We start from the raw sequence: 19,743 nt of genomic DNA on the forward strand, positions 1-19,743 counted from the left end.
AAATCGGCGAAGCCCAGACCCGATTCAGGCGTGGAGCTTCGGAGCTTCCCTGACATCTGACGAACAAAACCGGCGAAGCCTAGACCCGATTCCGGCGTGGAGAGCTTCCCGGACATCTGACGAACAAAACTGGCGAAGCCCAGAGGGGTTGGGATCGTGGAGTTGGATGGCGTCATCCTCTGGTGGTCTGACGGTGGGATAGAGCGGCGGCGGTGGAGGCTGACATCGACGGTGGAGTGGTGGGCGTGGTGGCTTAGAGAGAGAGAGAGAAAGAGAGCCTGAGACGAGGTTAGAGAAAGAGAGAGAGAGAAATCAATGAGGGGGAGGAGAGAGAGATATGAGTGTAATTTGTTAATTAAAATGAGGGCAATACTGTCAAACACTGTTAGATTGGGTAAATGGGGTTAAAAAACTCTTGGTGGAGTAAGTGGGCAATTTTTGGGCTAAAATTGGGTAAGTGGTCACGGCCCCTTGGTTTTTTGTTTTTTATGTTTTATTAATGATTTACTTTTAGTATTTTATGGCTTTCGGCCAGTAATAAGTAAGGTGATGGTAAAAAATCATTAGTCCTTCTAACTCGGAGCCGCTCCACAAAACTCGGATCTTGGTCTAGGGTTTACCATCTTTCTTCTTGTCCGGTGGCGGTCATGGGCGGCGTTGGCTCGCCTCGCCGGCTAGAGGCTGCTGCCGGACGGGAATTTGAAAACTAGAGGCCTGGGAGCTTCTTGGAAAGAGTTTTTGGCTCGGGTCCGGCTCTGGATGGTTTTTTGGCGACGAGCTCTGAACGAAATCTTCAGCGCGGTGGGCGGCGGTGCAACGCAGGTCATGCTTCTTCGAGGCTCCTCCAAGTTTAGTGACATGAAGGCGGGGACTGGATCGGCTGCATCTTGGGAGACTGGATTCGAAGCGGCGTGGCTCAGTCGAGATTCGACGGTGGGTTGCAGTGGTCGGGTCCAGCGGGGGCTTGTGGCGGCAGGGTCGGCATTGGCTTTGCCGGTGTGATCTGGTATTGGTTTGAGGCGGCGATATCCGGCGATGGGTTGCGGAGACTCAACTCTGGTGCTGGATTGTAGGCGGTCGATGAACAGGGTGGCTGGAGTTGACTTTGGGCTTGGGTCAAGCCATTCGTTTGTTGGGCTTGAGTTGGATCTTTCTTGGGGCTTTTATTGGGCTGGCTATTTTTTAGTTTGTCTTTCAATAATTCCCTTTGTTTAGGGAACTCTATTTCCTTTGTTTTAGGGCTACTATAAGTTTTATCTTTAGGCTTGCTTATTTACTATGTTTTTTCATAGTCTATAGGCTTGCTTAAATAAGTGAGCATGGGTACCGTCAAATGATCGGACATAATCTATGTATTGCTGTGGTTTCCACAAACTCTTTATCTACCCAGAGATGGTAGAGGGAGGATATGTAATGGTCCTTTCTGGTCTGAGATTAATATATATCGACATGATATTCTTTAAAAAAAAAAAAAAAAAAAAAAGTGAGGTGATGGTGTTGGGCCTCATTGGGACTTCTCTCTTACTGAGCTTTATAGTGACCGAGCGTCCGAGCCTTAGAATATTCTTAGGCCCAACTTGTTTACTTTCTACTTGTTCTTTCTTAGTGGTGTTTGCTTACACCTTGGATCTCTACCAAGTGATTTACTCGATATTTAGATAATCCAATTGTACGACAATTGATCAGTTCTATAGGTGATTGGGGTCTTTGCTTTCAAAGTTAATTAGGTTTTACGTGGTTTTTGTCTTTTTGTAGGCTTGTTTATTTTAAATGAGTGAGCTTATTGGTCAATGGTTTGAGCATATATATATATATATATATATGCTGTTGTGTCTTTAATAATCAATGAACATTATGTGTTTTGTGAAATCTGATTCTAGTTGGACCTCAAACTTTTTTTAATTATTAATAGGCTTTGTCAAGTTATATGAAAAGACAAATAAGCAAGGATAAATAGAGAAAAATGAAAAAAATAAATAAATAAATAAATACTCTGTAAGTATATTGGACTATCCCTATTCAACACATGACTTTCCCAAAGCCACAAGGAAATCAGAAACTGCAAAGCACTAGGAGAGTATCTCTCCTACTTGTTCGTGGCTTAAACAAAATTAAAGAAGTCTGCAAGATCGGATCATCAAGAGGAAATCAAGGAGGATCACTCTCACTGATCTTGAGTATAAGTGGTATTCATTTCATATCATGCTAGATGACTTAAATTGATATGCATGTCGGTTAAATTGATTTGGTATACACATTTGCATTAAAGATTTTTGACATGCATGGTAGATAAATAGGAAGTGTTGATTTCAGTTTTAACATCTTTCCATATTTATCTTATTTGATAATTAAGAAAAGATTTGATTGAGGGGGAGTTTTCCTCCCTTATAAAAGGTTTTGAAACTGAAGTTAGATGTAGGGTTTTTATGCATTTTTGTTCAAATCAGTTTATGAAAACTCTCTACTTGTTTCATGTATTCTATTGCATAATCTCTCCCTTTCATAATTCACTCTCAAGATCAGTGAGACGTTGAGATCAAGGAAGATTGGTTGATTGGCTCATATTGATAGACTGATGATTAAGTAAAAAGTTCGATCAGTTATAAATCAAGTTAGCATTTGTTGCTAAATGAATGTGTTTGTTATGAAAAACACTACTTGTATACTGTAAACTCATTTGATTCATATTGGATTGATTTCTCGTGTTGGCTACGTTAAAAGCCACGCAGTGAAGTTTCCTCAGTGGAGAGGTTTACACTGCGTCAGCAAAAGCTTGTATTCTTTTTACTTGAGGTGTTTGATTATCAAGTCTTGTTATTTATTCAAGTCATTGAGTTATTGTTCCATCTGGTGTTTTCATACTCTTCTTACCTCCTCCAATCAAATATAACATTCAATTAAATTGTTTTTTTTTCTTTCAAAATTTCCTTATATTGCCTATGTAGTTTTACAATTTACCTAAAATAATTAAGTAAAAATAATAATTTCTATACATGGCCCATCATTTAATACAAAAATAAATTCAAAACAATCTGATTTGAATTTTTTTTAAACTAAATTAATTGAATATTATGATCGAGTAATATATCTTCTAACCCAAAAACCCTTGAAATCCTTCTTTTAGCAAATTCAAAGAGATTCCAACAACATATCAAGATCGAGAACCAACCCTCTGATTAATTTTTGTGGAGGAGAGACTTACTCATAAGAGAGCAATATAATGTGATTTTGATTCATTCTTCTTCTCGTGGTTGAAGAGAGATAAAAAAATAGAGTAACAAATTGTTATATCTCATGTTCAAGGGCGTTTTGGTAAAAATAAGGAGGTCTACTTTTTTTTTTTTTTGAAAGGTAGTATAAGGAGGTCTACTTAGCTTTTCAAGTATTCTAAAAAATAAATTAGAGGTGTACTAAGTATGTGAGGTCCAAATAGCAAATTTGGAGGTCCAACTAGAACCACCATTTGTGAAAAAAAAAATAAAAAATAATAATAATAATTGTCCTACCGGAAAATCTTAATTAGTGTTGAACTTAATTGGTCTTGAGAGACAAATTGTTACCAACAACCGAAGGATCCATATCATTCATACTGTGGAGGAAATGCATGGGCAAGAAATGAGAATGATGCCAATATGAGTGCGACTCCAATATGAGCCTTTCTTTGATCATGTCGGGAGTGGTGACTGGCCGGGATAATGCCAAGGAATGTCTTGCGAGAATATATAGTATATCTTAGTGCAGTAAGAGCAAAGTTTCCAGACACGGGTTATATCGCTCTTCAGTTTGCAGTCTGGGAAGCGCATTTGCATATCGCAAAAGAGTTGGTGTTGTTGTTGATGACACAAGAAGATTTGGAAATAAACGAGATTATTAATGGCTACACCACGCAGCAACATACAAGCTAGGGGAATGTGCATACTGTGAAAGAGATAGTATAATTGATGAGACGAGAAGGTTTGGGAATTAAAGACAATTTCGGTGCCACTGCACTATACATAGCAGCCATGAATGGGCACGTGGATACTTTGAAGGAGTTGGTGTCATCGATGAGGGAACAAGATTTGGAAATAGAAGATGGCGAAGGCTCTAACGCAGTAATGCTTTAGGCTGTATACCAAGTCCAGGCTCTATTGCCCGATAACAGAACTCACGGTGCTCGATCAACTCATTAGCAAGTGTGTATTTGCCTGCTAAAAGGGCTCTGCACGTAAGATTTATTGATCTTCCATGTATGAAATATTGGTAATTGCAGTACCTAGCTATCATAATTGTTCTTTGACTCGATCTGCTTTAGATATTGCATGGGATCGATTTGCTAAAACGTTGCCCAAGCCTGGCCTTTGTTCACAATGGATCTAGAAGTCCTCCTATGTTTGGATCGGCTCATATGCGCTATGCATTTTTGAGTGGAACGCAACTTACATTCTGGCAAAAATGGATCTATAACAGCGAGAAGCTTCATTATATATATTTTCTCTTGATACTCATAAGTAATTCATTCCTGAATTTTTGTAGACTTGCTGACGTGATAAATAGGAAAAAAATGCAAATAGTACCTGACCTGTGGCCCATTAGTAACTTTAGTACCTGATAAAAAAAATATATCACTTTGGTACCTGAAGTTCGAACCCCGACCTAACTTTAGTACCTGAAACACTATTGGCCGTTACGGCGTTAGCCACCTGACATAACTTGAAGGACATATAAGTAATTTCAACTCTATTGTTTTTTTTTTTTTTTTTAAATTTCCACGCACTCTCTTCTTCTTCCTCTCTCTCTCTCTCTCTGCTAATTTCCACTCTCTCTCTTTTCTTTAAGCTTGAGTAAATTGGGCTGCTGGAGAAAGATTTCCTGAGAAGCAACACATTGCTATTTGATCTTGGACTCAGAGAGATGGACCTGCTTCCCAGGCCTGGCCAATCGGACCTCCGTGCCCCTACGACGCCATTCAATTTGATTCTTAGATCCCTCACCGGTCGGGGATTTCACAATCCAGATTTATCTCTTTGTTTTTGTTGTGATCTTGGTCTGAATTGGTTGTGGCGGAGGTCGGGTAATCGATCCAGATTTGGATTTGATGTTGTTAGATGTGATAAACCAATCATCAATTGATCAAGCTGCATGGCTTATCTTCTGTTGCATGGCTTATCTTCTGTTACCTATCCTCTCTTATCCTAGACATACACGTAGATAGGTTATGTTTACTAGTCTTATCTTTCCTATATGTAGAGTCTCACTCCTAGTACAATTGTACTTGTAAGTTACTCATCAATATATATACAATCGTCAGCCACTATTCTGGGTGTGCTTGACAACACTTTATTCACATCCTTTATGGTATCAAGAGCCTAAACGATAAAAAAAAAAAAAAAATTCCCTCCCACCAACCCTTCCATGGCTACTGCTCCCATCACCTCTTCCGCCTCTGCTGGGGTCACTTCCTCCACTCAATCCTCCACCGTTTCCACCTCCATCATGTCAACTGCTTTGTCCTCCACTTCCTCCACTGACCCCTCTCCCTTTGTTACCAACTTTTTGTCCATCAAATTGGATCGTACCAATCATGCCCTCTGGTTGGCTCAAATTTTGCCCACCCTTAAGGGTAAAAAACTAATGGGCTATGTCGATGGCACTTCTCGATGTCCCCCTTGCTTCAAAACTGATGCTGCTGGTCAACTCACGGATGAAATCAACCCTGCATATGATCTTTAGATGGCCCAAGATCAGATGGTGCTTGGATGGATTAACAACTCGCTCACCCCGACAGTGCTTGCTACCGTTGCTCGCTCTACTACATCTTTCTTCACCTGGTCTTCCTTGGCCAAGCGGTTTGCTTCTCAGTCACAGAATAGAATTCTGCAGCTTCGAGGTGATCTTCTTCATACTATGAGGGGTATTATGAGTATTTCAGATTTTTTGGATCAAATCAACTCTATTGCAGATAACCTAGCTCTTGCTGGCAGTACAATGAATGATAATGATTTGGTTTCAATAATTATGAATAATGTTGGTCCGCTATACGAGACTACTGTTAGTTCTGCTCAGGTTAGGGATACCCCTATCACATATGACTCTCTTGAAGCCCTCTTACTTTCTGCTGAGCGCAGACTCCAAGATCAACAACAAGCTGCTCTTAATGTCAGCTCCATGACCACTGCTTTCCATGCTACTCATATCTCTAACCGCGGTCGTGGTCGTGGTCGGTCTTCTATGTCCCATGTTGGCACCCGACCCTCTCCATCTCTGTTTGGCCGTGGTGTCTCTAATCCTCGTGGGTCGGCTTCCTTCTCTGGCTCTCCTCGTGGATTCCCTAGTGGCTCATCTATTTTGGGACCTCATCCCTCTTCAACAAATGCCACTCCTCGAGGTCGTCCTACATGTCAAATTTGTAATCGTATGGGTCACTCTGCTCTTGACTGTTACAATCGTCTGAATCTCTCATTTGAAGGACGTGTTCCAACAAAGAAGCTTAGTGCTATGGCAGCTTCTACATCTTCTCCATCCTCATCTACTTGGCTTCTAGACAGTGGTGCCAACGCTCATATCACCTCAAATTTGAGCAACTTGCAGAATTCTAAGGAATATCAGGGTTCTGATCATATTAATGGTATAGGTACCACCACAGGTTTATCTATTTCTCATATTGGTTCCTCTACTCTCAACACTGACTCTCATTCCTTTGCCTTAAACAATATCTTATATTGTCCTTCTGCTTCTACTAATCTCCTCTCCATTTATAAATTCACAAATGATAATAATTGTTATCTTCTAATATATCCCACTCACTTTCTTGTGAAGGACCTCACTTCGGGGAGGACGCTCTTTAGAGGACGAAGTAATAATGGTCTGTACCCCCTGCGCTTTCATCAACAACATGGTCTTGATCCCGGAGGACATTTTGCTTTTGTTTGTGCACGAGTGACAGCCCAGATTTGGCATTTTCGCCTTGGTCATGCATCACCCAAAATTTTATCTAGAGTTTTAGAAAATAAAACTGTGCCCTTGTCTGGCACGTCGTCCATGTCATTTTGTGAGTCCTGTCCTTTAGGAAAAAGTACGAAGTTACCATTTCAATTGTCAGACTCTGTATCAAATTATCCTTTGGATCTTATTCATTCGGAGGTTTGGTCATGTTCTACCTTTTCAGTTCAAGGTTTCAAGTATTATGTACTCTTTGTCGATGACTATTCTCGATATTCATGGATTTTCCCTATGAAAGCTAAAAGTGATGTTCTTTCTCTCTTTGTCACATTTCGTACATCTGTTGAAAATTTATTTTCAACGAAAATTAAAATGTTCCAATCTGATGAAGGTGGTGAATATACATCTCATAATTTTCGTAACTATTTACTTTCCAATGGTATTCATCATCGCTTTTCATGCCCAAAACATCCTGAACAGAATGGACTTGCAGAACGCAAGCATTGTCACATTGTTGACACTGGCCTTACCCTTTTGGCTCATTCTAAAATGCCACCATGCTATTGGGTTGAAGCCTTTAATGCTGCTGTTTATATTATTAATCGTCTTCCAACCAAAATTCTTGATCATCTCTCCCCGTATCAAAAACTGTTTAATCGAGCTCCACAATATGCGTTCTTACGTGTTTTTGGTTATGCATGTTTTCCATACCTTCGCCCTTATAATCATTCTAAATTACAATTTCGTTCAAAACGATGTTTTTTTTTCTGGGTTATTCTTTGAATCATTTAGGATATCATTGTCTAGATTTAAATACGGGACGTGTTTATCTATCCAAACATGTGCTTTTCGATGAAGATTGTTTTCCCTTTGCAGAGACTGTTATTACTTCTTCCACCAGCGCCTCTTCATGACAAGGTATTGAATATTCTCTTCCTATTTTCTTTCCGTTAACTACTCCTACTTCAACTACACTACTCCCTTCCGCAAATCAAGGTCCATCACAAATCCCACAATTATCTCCTATTTTAATTCCACCATCTTCGTCTCCTACTTCCAGTCTACCACCTTCGTCTGTTCCTTCATCTAGTCCACGCCCACCACAAAACCCACAATTATCTCCACATGTGCTTACATCATCTTTGTCTCCTCCTTCAAGTATATCACCGCCTCTTCCTACATCTAGTCAACCTCCACCAGAAACCTCTTGCCCACAATTAATCCCATCTACCTCTTCCTTAACAGTCACGTCACCTAGCCTAGTCTCCTTATCAAACACTACCTCTATTGCGTCACTCCCTAGTACACCTATACCATCACATCCTGAATCATTACAACTTTTGGAACCTGCCGAGAACTCCCATGCCACACAAGCTGCTCCTCCTTCCCATTCCATGGTTACTCGGTTAAAGGATGGCATTAAGAAGCCCAATCCCAAATATGCTCTTCACTCTTCCTTAACTAATGACTTGACAGAGCCTACATCCTTTCGGAAAGCAGTTACACATGCCTCCTGGCGCACTGCGATGCAAGAGGAATTTGGAGCCTTACAACAGAACAAAACATGGGAACTTGTTCTACCCAGTCCTTCCATGAATGTCCTTCCCAACAAGTGGATCTTCAAGATAAAAAAGAAAGCAGATGGTTCCATTGAACGATATAAGGCGAGACTTGTCGCCAACGGCTTTCACCAGCAAGAGGGTATTGATTTCTCTGAGACCTTTTCCCCAGTGGTTAAACATTCCACCATCCGATTGATTCTTGCTTTGGCTGTCAGTTATCGTTGGCATGTTCGTCAATTGGATGTGCACAATGCCTTTCTTCATGGTCAGCTCAGTGATGAGGTTTATATGCGGCAACCGGTAGGCTTCACTGATCCTCAGTTTCCACATCACGTCTGCAAACTCCGACGGTCACTTTATGGTCTCAAACAAGCTCCACGGGCTTGGTTCCAATGATTTGCGGATTACTTAGAGAGCTTGAGTTTTCAAGAATCACGTTCTGACTATTCTATGTTCACTTATAGTAATGCTGGTGTCTTCCTCATTCTCTTAATTTACGTGGACGATATCCTCATCACAGGTAATAGCACAACTCACTTGTTCAAGCTTATTACTGATTTGGGGAAGATGTTCTCTATGAAGGATCTTGGTTCTCACTACTAGAATTTTGTTCATAGACATCGGTTCTGGACCGATGTTAAACTAATTTTCGACCGATGTCTTAGTGGGTGTAGAGAAAAGTATAGACATCAGTATAAGCGCGTTTTCAACCGATGTCCCAGACAACAACCAACATCGATTCTAAAAAACAAATCGATGTATAATCGTTATAATCATCATATTTTTGTATGTTAGGTATGTCTAATTCTTCATATTTTCACATTTTATGCTTAATAAAGTATATGTCGAACAATACCTATGTGAACATTTGCATCGATTTCTATTCCAGAAGTGATGTCTAGTACACTTGTAGACATCAGTTGCCATGAGTATTGTTTGTTCGTGGGCATTTTTACATGTAGCTTGGCACATTATTTTCTTAGGAACGATGTCTGTATCTTTAGGCGTCATCGGTTTTTTTTTAAGGACTGATGTTTCATTTAACACAGCACATCGTTTTCATTTAAGCAAAACGATGTTCAATGGTTTTATATACATCGCTTGCTTTTTCTAGAACCGATGTGTTGTTTCATTGTAGACATCACTTTTGTTTTGTAAAATCGATGTGCACTAGTTTTGAGTACATCGGTTCTGCGGACACAACTCGATACATTAATAATCATAAGACATCGATTTTCATTTTGATACTGATTTCTAAACTCTCAAGTGACTTCGTTTTCCTTGGCATTACTGTTTTGTTATGCTTTTATATACTTCACTTCATTTTGACAAGCGTGATGAGCTAAGTTTGCATCTAGCTGCTGCTAGGAAAAGAAATGCATTTCATAATCATCCAAAAATTGGGGCTTTCCATTAATTTTCTTTCCAAATTCATGATTGAACATATGTCACAAAAGAATACCCCAAAACCTACAAAGGCTAGCCTAGAAACATATGAGCAACAATCTACAAAATTTCAACACCAAACTTTGCTTCAAAGCAAAAACTAGCCTTGCTCAAAATTCATCTTGGTAGTCAAGTGCAAGAGAAATATGTATTAAGCTAAAGGTTCACATGAAGTGAAGTTAACAGCGGTAACCAGACCAATGTGACTAGATCACCTTATCAGGCTTGCCCATCCATTTCACTTCACACCCTAGCTCTTCATATTTGGCAGCCAAATATTTCACAACTTGTAATCCAAGGCCCTGCAAGAGAATGACAAAGTCAGTTTCACAGTGCAACATAAACGTAATGACAGTGATTTTTGGTATTACTAAACTCAACAAAAAAAATATAAACCCAACTGATAGTAGTGATATAAGTGCGAAAACAAGCAATTATATGAAATTAATAATATTTCATCCAAAAAAAAAAAGGAACAACAAATGAAACCTCCTTTTCCTTTATTTATCTTTTATTTATTCGGTAAAGATGGGCTTTTTCTGTTCCATTGGCAAGCATACCTGAATCAGTTGTTGAGCCGCCTGAACCTGTGATGAGGTGCCTTTTATTTCCACTGTAATTTCATCAGGTAGTCCCCTGCTCTCTTGTACAGTTAACAAGGCTCCACTACTACAATGAATAAATTCAATACTCCTTCCTTCAACCCCAATAATGTCCTCAGCATAAGACAGAGGAATTTGCATTGTTTGCATAATCTGATTATAGAATGCAGCAGAGAAAATACTGTTAACATAGAACAGAAAAATACCCCAATGATGTCCTCGGCATAAGACAGAGGATTTGCATTGTTTGGGTAATCTCCCTATAGAATGCAGTAGAGAATATATTGTTATCAAGATTTCATACATAGAACAACAAAATACAAGACTACTGAAGCAGAATCAATCTCAAGATTACAGGTTTCTTATTTCTTGTGTAGCCCTATTCACACTAATAGTTGTTTCATGAACAACAACAGAAATTCAGAGTATATATAAAGAAACTGGCATATGCAACACAGCCTGACACATTCTGGCACTATAGGTTTCCAATATATTGACAACAATGTTTCACAATATCCCCTACATCAAGACATTTGTTCTCAAATACACCGAGTCCTTTTGTAAAACATACAACTTCATAGTGAGTGCACGACCTCAGAGGCAGCATAAAATGGAACCTCTTCTGCCAGAACAAATATTAGGTATCAGATGCCTTGTTTAGAGAAGTAAGAATATCATTCATTCGAAGAGGCAAAAGAACTTGAGAACAAATGACAACTAAGGATAACAGGTATAGAAAATACTGGAATCTAGATCACCGATTGCAAATCTAAGCTTTAAAAGTAAAGCACAAAAGAAAAGAATGGAAACTTAAATACAAGAATCATTTTAGTTCCAAATTTCTGTAAGTGACTCCTTGCTAATTTGAAACGGTGATAACCACATAAAATAGCTACATGATAATTATACTCTGCATTGGAGAAAAAAGGATAAGACTTGAACACTGGTAAGACAATGAAGATAAGATACGGAAACCACTGATATTTTACTGATTAGAGAAAATCAACACTGTGCCACACTAAAAGCATACCTCCAGACAATACTCGCATAGAAGCAGCGGTACTCTCCTGTATAGATTTGATTAATGATCCTTGTTTTCCAATTAAATTAATCGCTTGTGTGGATGCTACCAACAAACGGATGGAACAGAATGCAACTCCAGCAGCACCAGACAACTCTGCCTCGCCTGCACTCTCAGATAATCCAGCGACACGTTTGAATACTCTTATTACAGCATCCATTGCAGGGGAAAGAAGAGCCTCTGGCTCTTCCCTTCCGGAGATCAGCACCTAAGTAAACAGATTGTATCAGAAATGTTGTGACAAAGAATGATACCAATGTAGACATTTAAGTCAAATTGCTAGTTGAGGTGACATGTATCCATGGAAGGTTGCTAACGTGTCAATCTCAGACGCAGAGCATGAAAAGCATTCAATACACACCCTTATTAGTTTTCTAAACTCTTGAAAAGTGCAACTAGAGAATTGCAGACTTGTCAAATCTACAACAGAACTGCAAACTGTAACTTTTGGAGGTCTTTCCTAAACTTACTAATATCTTGTTTTCAAGTAAAAAAGTTGATATAACAAATAATTATGTAAGCTAAATAACCTATTCAAAATCAGATTTATGTTATACCATTTTGGAGTACTAATATAATTTGATGATAACACCAAAAGTAAATACATCATCAGTTAACTAAGCAACCTGCAAACCAACTAACCAACAAATGAAATCACACACAATTGTATCTCAATTCCCACGCAAGTGCAAAGAAGAACTACAACCAGAGAAACAGTGATAGAACCACATTGAGATTAAGGAATTAAGTTTCCCATGGGAAAGGAAGTATAAAGCTAGAGATTAGCTCAAGTCTTTAATCATGCACAGAAAGCAATCCTTTTTTTCCATTAGCTTAATTAACTACTGAACATTAGCTATCACAACAGAAGCTTGAAAGATATCATCACTACCTAAAGATATCATCCTTTTTTTCCAGTTTGCAACATATTCTGCCAAGCCCAAAAAACAACAGTTTAAACCCCAAACAACTAATTGAACTACAAATAAGCTCACACAATAGTATCAATAAGCGAGAAATTCACCAAACCTAACGTTGTTGCCATATCACAGTAGCCTGATGAGATTAGCAACAACTTTGACAGTAGCAGGCTGCCATAGCTGAACGCTGTACAAACACAAATACACAATTAAATCCAGTAAACCATTAACCCGAAACCGCAATACAAATCGATACGAATCAGTGAAATAAAAGGCACAGAGGCTGAAAAAGACTCACGTGTGCTGATGAACAAAGTGCCTCACATAGTAGAAAACAACCTGAGAATCTGCAGCCTGCAAATTGCGAAAACTCCACATGCTCAAAAATTCGATCAAAGACAACAAATTAAGATAGGTCTAGGCAGTAACGAAGATGAGAATCGTACCGATCCAGAGCGACAGACGTAGACATTATCCATGAGCTGAGTGATTTTATCCGAGCACCGATTCTCAACATAGACACCTATAAACAGCACAAACAAGTATACAGAATTATAAATCAAACAACAATGGCGACGAATTTAGAAAATTTAAGCAGAAAAAGTTAGGGTTTTGATGAGAGAGAGAGCGACGACTGACCAGTGGAGACATAGTTCTAATACAGTTTCTCTACAACCGAATGATTCCAAACAAATCTGAAATCGGAAATTGAAAAATCCAGTTCACGATAGAGCTTAAAAGAAAAGCGAAGTATCACGAAGCTTACCCTTTCTACCGGCGAGCTTACGCTTTTCCCTGCAGAAGATCCTATAAACCTTGTCCTTCAACGAGCTCGGACAAAACGCTTTGGAGGGCGAACTGTGAAGAGTTGAAAAAGGTTTTGGAGGAAGCAAAATCAACTCGAATCCCTCAAGCAGAAGAAAGCGAATTTGGGTTTGGCAGGGGGAGGGCAGCAGCGGGAGTTGATGAGGACGTCGTCACCGTCGTAGTGGGAGGCGCGTAAGATGACGGACTGGACGGAGTCAATGCCGAATAAGCTGAGGACGTAGAAGAAGGAAGCAATGAGGAGCTCTAGAATGGCGGCGATCGAGTTCGAGTAAGCTTAGAGTCCAGAATGGAGGTTGAGTTTGGGAGGAGATCCAGTTTGGGGTGAGTTTAGAATGAAGGAGTCTCGCTAGGGTTTTCTGTTTCAGTTTTGGGGTCGGGCGCAAATTTTTTTCTAAGTGTGAAAGTTTTTAGATTTAGTACCCGCTTCTTCAATTCACTTAAAATACTTAGCGCGTTTTGCAAAAATAGGTTTCCGCAAATTTTCAAACAAAACTTTTAACACCGGTCATTTTAAGACCCGATGTTAATGATATACATTTAAATCGGTATTTTCGTAAAACGATGTTAGATTACGTTTTTACATCGTGTGCAAGTCTGACCGATTTAAAACATGCGATGTCTATGAACAGATTTTTAGTAGTGTCTATTCACTATTTTCTTGGTGTTGAAGCTTTATATGATGGACCTATTCTATATTTGACCCAAAACAAATACATTGTTGATTTGCTTCGTCGCACAAATATACATGAAGTCAAACCTTGTACAACTCCAGCTCATTCTGGACAAAAACTGATCCTTTATGATGGTGAAAAGCTCTCTGATCCTAGTGAATATCGAAGTGTTGTGGGTGCTCTCCAGTATCTTACTTGAACTCGCCCTGACATTTCTTACTCGGTGAATCAAGTTTGTAAGTTCATGCATTGCTCAACCACTGTTCATTGGGCGGCTGTGAAGCGCATTCTTCGTTATTTGAAGTACTCCATTCATCATGGTTTAAAATATCAACCTGGTTCCCTATTCATTAGTGCCTACTCTGATGCGGATTATGCCGGTGATCCGGATAATCGCCAATCTACAGGTGGCTATTGTGTTTATTTGGGTCCGAATTTGATTTCATGGAGTTCAAAGACTCATAAAACTGTTTCTCGATCGAGTGTCGAAGCGGAGTACCATCAACTAGCATTTACTGCAGTTGAGATTTCATGGCTTCGTTCCATGTTCTGTGATCTTAGTTTATTCCTCTAGTGTCCTACTATTTGGTGTGATAATCTCTCCGCCATTGCTATAGCTTCAAATCCTGTCTTTCATGCTCGCACAAAGCATGTTGAGGTCGATTACCATTATGTTCAGGAAAAAGTTGTCAATAAGGAACTTCAAGTCTTGTTTGTTTCTACTACAGATCAGGTAGCGGACATCTTTACAAAAGGTCTGTCATCATCCAGATTTCATTTTCTTGTCTCCAAGCTTCCCGTTCTTCCTAGACCACTCAGCTTGCTGGGGAGTGATAAACCAATCATCAATTGATCAAGCTGCATGGCTTATCTTCTGTTGTATGGCTTATCTTCTGTTACCTATCCTCTCTTATCCTAGACGTACACGTAGATAGGTTCTGTTTACTAGTCTTATCTTTCCTATATGTAGAGTCTCACTCCTAATACAATTGTACTTGTAAGTTACTCATCAATATATATACAATCGTCAGCCACTATTCTGGGTGTGCTTGACAACACTTTATTCACATCCTTTAAGATGTTTCCCAGGCTGTGAGGATCGGAGTTAAGGCTTTGATTGGTGGTGGGATTCGCTGTGACTTCTCTTTTTCTGGAAGATGAGACGGCTTCATGGATGGTTTTGAACTGCAAACAGCTACCGGGTTTTGATTTCCTGGTCTGACTTTGTACACGAGATCGGTCCCGATTGTGAATTGTTTGGATTGCTTGGTGTGCTGCATCTCTATTGCCGTCAATGGTGATGGTAATATCGATGGCGTCCTACATGTCCGGTGTTCTGGGTATGCAATGGGTTTTTTGGAGGGTCGGCGATGGAGGAGACAAAAGCGTTGAGTTTATGGCTGAATTGAGAGAGAGAGAGAGAGAGAGTGTGTGTGTGTGTGTGTGTGTGTGTGGAGGAGTGTTATACAATGATAATGATCGTCTTGTCCAATTTTGAAAAATCAGGAAAGGAAGGAACTAGGCAGATTGAACAAAAGCAAATTTGGACAAAACCTTCAAGGGCCACGACCAGTGCGTCTCCGACCTCGCCTTCTCCACCGAATCCTAGTTCATGGTCTCCGCCTCCAACAACGGAACCCTCCACCCCTTGGACTTCGAAACCGGTGACCTCATCAAAACCCTCCGCGGCCACACAAACTAAGTTGGGAGAAACAGGGAGAGTTGGGAGGAAGAAGAAGATGAAGAGGGCGTGAGGAAGAAGAAGACGAAGAGTGAAGGGACCATAATACCCTTCAAACTTTGCCATGTGGTTAACGCCTTAACGGCCAACAGTGTTTTAATTAGGTACTAAAGTTGGGTCGGGGTTCGAACTTCAGGTATCAAAGTGATTTTTTTTTTTGTTAGGTACTAAAGTTACTAATGGGCCAAACATCAGGTACTGTTTGCATTTTTTTTCCCTGATAAATATGTTGTTGTGCTGGCATAAGAATGTGGCAGGAAGGTTCTAGATAGATTCACAAGTGTTTGATACATGGCATCTTATCTTTTATGTGCCAGCTAAGGCTGGAGTCGGTGACTACCAAGTTAGTAGTTTCTCTTCCATAAATTGTCTCATAATTGTAATATATAGTTAAAAGAAAGGGAGAATTTAACAAATAGTCACTCAATTATGACTCGTTCAACACTTTGGTCACTCAATTTTTAAATATATCACTTTGGTCACTTAACTATTACTCTGCCAATTATTAATTTTAGTCACCAAATGGGCATTTTATCTCAGTTTAATCACTTTTCTCAATTATTCCAATTCAGATTTATCAATTTTTCACAATTGGTAGGACAAAAATATCATTAATATTGTGGCAAATATTTTTTTTTAATGAAAAAAATTAACGAAATGACTAAAGTTAATAACAGAGTTAAAGTTGAGTGACCAAAGTGATATATTTGAAAATTGAGTGACCATTTGTGAAATTCTCCATTCCTTTTTCATTTGGATTGTTTGACTTTTACATAATTTCCTGAACTAAACTTTATGCAGGAGTTACTATGACTTGAATTGTGTGATTCTAATGTGATCTCCTGAACTATGTACACCATATGCAGGAGTTGCTATTATTTGAACTGTGTGATTTAGGTGATCTCCTGAACTAATTTTCTATGCATAAATTACTGATTTTTACTTGTGTGATTTGTGAATTCGGTTGTGTATTGTGGAATTGAATGTTGTTGCTTTAATTTACCTCATGAGTTGAGAAATTATAAGCATAAATTGTTTGAGTAATTTTATTTGAGTTTACTCATACAAACTTATCTTCTATGTGCCAGCTGTGGCTTGAGTCGGTGACTTCGTCGGTTGCCAAATTAGTAGTTTCTGTTCTACTCATAATTGTAATATAGATTATTGAAAGACTCTATTATAACTCTCTTAAAATCTTCTCCGTGATTTCTTATGTTCTTCTTTAAAGCTTAACTTGCAGATCCACAACTCTCAGCACTATTATTGCCATGTTATCAGACTTTACCCCTCGTCACCTTCGATCCTATTTCGAGCATGAAGCTACGTACGTAAGCACCCATTGATATGATGATATCAGCATGTATATTGTACGTATTATTATGGCTCAATCCAGGGCCGTCTCAAACTTTACGGAGGCCCTGTGCGAAAACTTAAAATGTGGCCCTCAAAGCTTTAGTCTTACATGAAATTTATATATGAACAAAATCACAATATAAAATCAAATAACCAATCAATAATACTTGAACAAACCCGTCATTCTCATTTTCACCATGATCCAAATCATCTACAACTTCATTGCCATCAGTGTGTTCTTCCACATTATTTTCCCTATTAGTGTGCTCTTCCACATTATTTTCCCTCTCAGTGTGCTCTTCTGCCTCTTCATTAACTAAATCTTCGCCCAAACCTTCTGGTTCTCTAGTAATGAACCTATCAAGACTTCCCCTTAAAGATTGAACCAAGTCTGCATCTTTTTTCTTCTTTAAACGTTTTGCATATCCAGATAAACATTTTTTTTAGGAGGCATACTTCTAAATTTTAACACAACGATGCAACAATATTCCCAAAAAATTGAAGCAAATAAATGTAAATAAGAGAACCTGATTCCTTGAAGATCAAAGACTCAGATGAGTGAGATAAGACTCTGAGTTTGCTCACAGCTCCTTCTCCAATTTTTTCAATTCTCAGAATCCCAAAAAATTGCTAGGCAGCCACAACCTTTACAAATTGAAAACCAAATCAAACCATTAGGAATACTAAAGCAAACATTAATTTATTTGTAAATAAAATCAAAGAATCATAGCTGAACGGCCGAGTAGTGATTGGTGAGATACTGAGTTACTGACTACTGAGGCCGATCCGTCGATGAGAATAAGATGGAATTGAGGGGAGAGAGACAGAACGCAAAGAAAAGAAAATAAAAAGGAGAGGACCGGATGAAATTGAAGAGGGGAGAGAGACAGAACGCAAAGAAGAAAAAACAAAAAGGAGAGGATCGGATGAAATTGAGGAGAGGAGAGAGACATTAAAGAATTAATGGGGCCCTTCCAAGTCTCAATCAAAGCTGCAAAGCATGTGAACGGCATGTAGGAAAAAGAAAGAAAAAGTGAACGCACAAAGAATAGAAGAATATATACTGGTGGTTGGGGCCCTAATTTTCAATATTTATATGTAAACATAAAACATTACAAAAATATTTGGGGCCTCTGAAATTTTGGGCCCTGTGCTGTCGCACTCGTTGCAGGCGTGCAGAGCCGGCTCTGGCTCAATCAACTTAAACCTAATAGATCCAGTTGGCCGGAGTTAATAAATTTAAATTTTCTCTCTTCTTTTTCTTGACTCAATAATTTGCTCGTCAACCTGATATACATCTCTCTCTCTCTCTCTCTCCAATAAGAATTCTTATTATTCATAACGCTCATTTCGGGAAAAGTTGGAAGAGAGAATTTCTAATTCTTACACGGACATAACATACAAACAGTCACAATATATATCGGCGGAGATAGAAAACTGATAGCACAGCTGTACGTACATAGCTAATTTCATATTTGGATCCTCTCCTAGCTATCATCATTTAACCCCTTTTTTCTTCTTCTTGTTTTGGATCAAACGAGATGAGTTTGCCAGAGTAGTCATTAGATCGATCAGCCTAGCTGGAAAATAATCAAGTTGATCCCAACTTACATATTTATGAGAACCAACATGTTATCAAGTCAATATTCCAGCGGATATCAAGGTCTGAACGTTCCCATATACATTTCCAGACGTTAATGTTTTGTTTATTAGAAATTCTCGATCGTGCCAATTAATCTTGTTGACATTAGAGATAAGTATGCGCTATCCAGGCGGTACTGGTACAGCACATGATGCATAGTTGACACGTTCGCTGAGCTGGAAGAGTCTGACGCAATTTTTAAACACGTTCGGTTGGAGTAGTGTTTTTCTCGCCCATATTATTGTCAACATGTTTGCATAAGTCCCATTAAAATCATTCACACGAATGGTCGTGTGAAATATCACAAAATATTTAATATATTTCATCTTTACCACGGATAATTGTGTGAAACATGTATACACACGGAATTTTGTGTATGATGTAGTATTTAATAGACGGATTTTTTTTCATGTAAAGTTTTGTAACAACCTTTTCTGTATGATGTAGTGACAGCTTTTGTTTCTGGCAGGTACACCCACATATAAGCCTACTGCACAATTCTTTTTCAAAGAATTGCCCGTCTGTTTTAAAAAATTGCATGCACAAGTCTTTTATTAATGAAATGCACAATGACATTGAATAATTCAAGTCGTTTTTAATGAATTGATTTGTTATTATAAATCAGAAGCTGTGGCTAGCTCTTCATTCACAGGTTGTAGAGCTTGCTTCCTGCGCTGCCTCTGTACTGATTGGAACTAGCTTACCAGCTAGCTGTAGCTTTTTGAAGATTTCTCCAACCGATATATACATTATTCGGTGAGTACATAATTATACTTTTTGGTTTCCTTGTTATTTCAAATACATAATTAATCTGACATAAAATCACCTTGAGTTCATTATTAACAGATTGATCGAGCATGGCAAGTACCACAGTTGCCTCCAATGCAATTGTCCTGGAAGTTCTTAACCAGCATAACTATAAAGATTGGAGTTCTCGGATTGAGACTTACTTATTAGCTAAAGATCTTTGGGATGT

General features: G+C 38.9%; 1 long non-coding RNA gene across 7 annotated transcripts; it reads right to left on the minus strand.

Moving 5' to 3' along the window:
- Window positions 1–9,872: 9,872 nt before the first annotated feature.
- Window positions 9,873–18,310, minus strand: LOC133706467 (uncharacterized). 7 transcript variants are annotated; one of them, XR_009844555.1, is made up of 9 exons: window positions 13,299–18,310; window positions 13,172–13,227; window positions 12,979–13,055; window positions 12,831–12,886; window positions 12,642–12,719; window positions 12,505–12,543; window positions 11,562–11,820; window positions 10,490–10,684; window positions 9,873–10,231 (listed from the first exon to the last, which is right to left on the minus strand). It is a non-coding gene; the product is annotated as an uncharacterized LOC133706467 (long non-coding RNA). The 7 variants fall into 7 exon arrangements; XR_009844552.1 differs by having other exon boundaries at window positions 12,637–12,719; window positions 13,172–18,310; XR_009844554.1 differs by lacking the exon at window positions 13,172–13,227 and having other exon boundaries at window positions 13,299–18,309.
- Between the last annotated feature and the right edge of the window lie 1,433 nt (window positions 18,311–19,743).

Source organism: Rosa rugosa, chromosome 4 (genome assembly GCF_958449725.1).
Source record: "Rosa rugosa chromosome 4, drRosRugo1.1, whole genome shotgun sequence".
Taxonomy (NCBI): Eukaryota; Viridiplantae; Streptophyta; class Magnoliopsida; order Rosales; family Rosaceae; genus Rosa; species Rosa rugosa.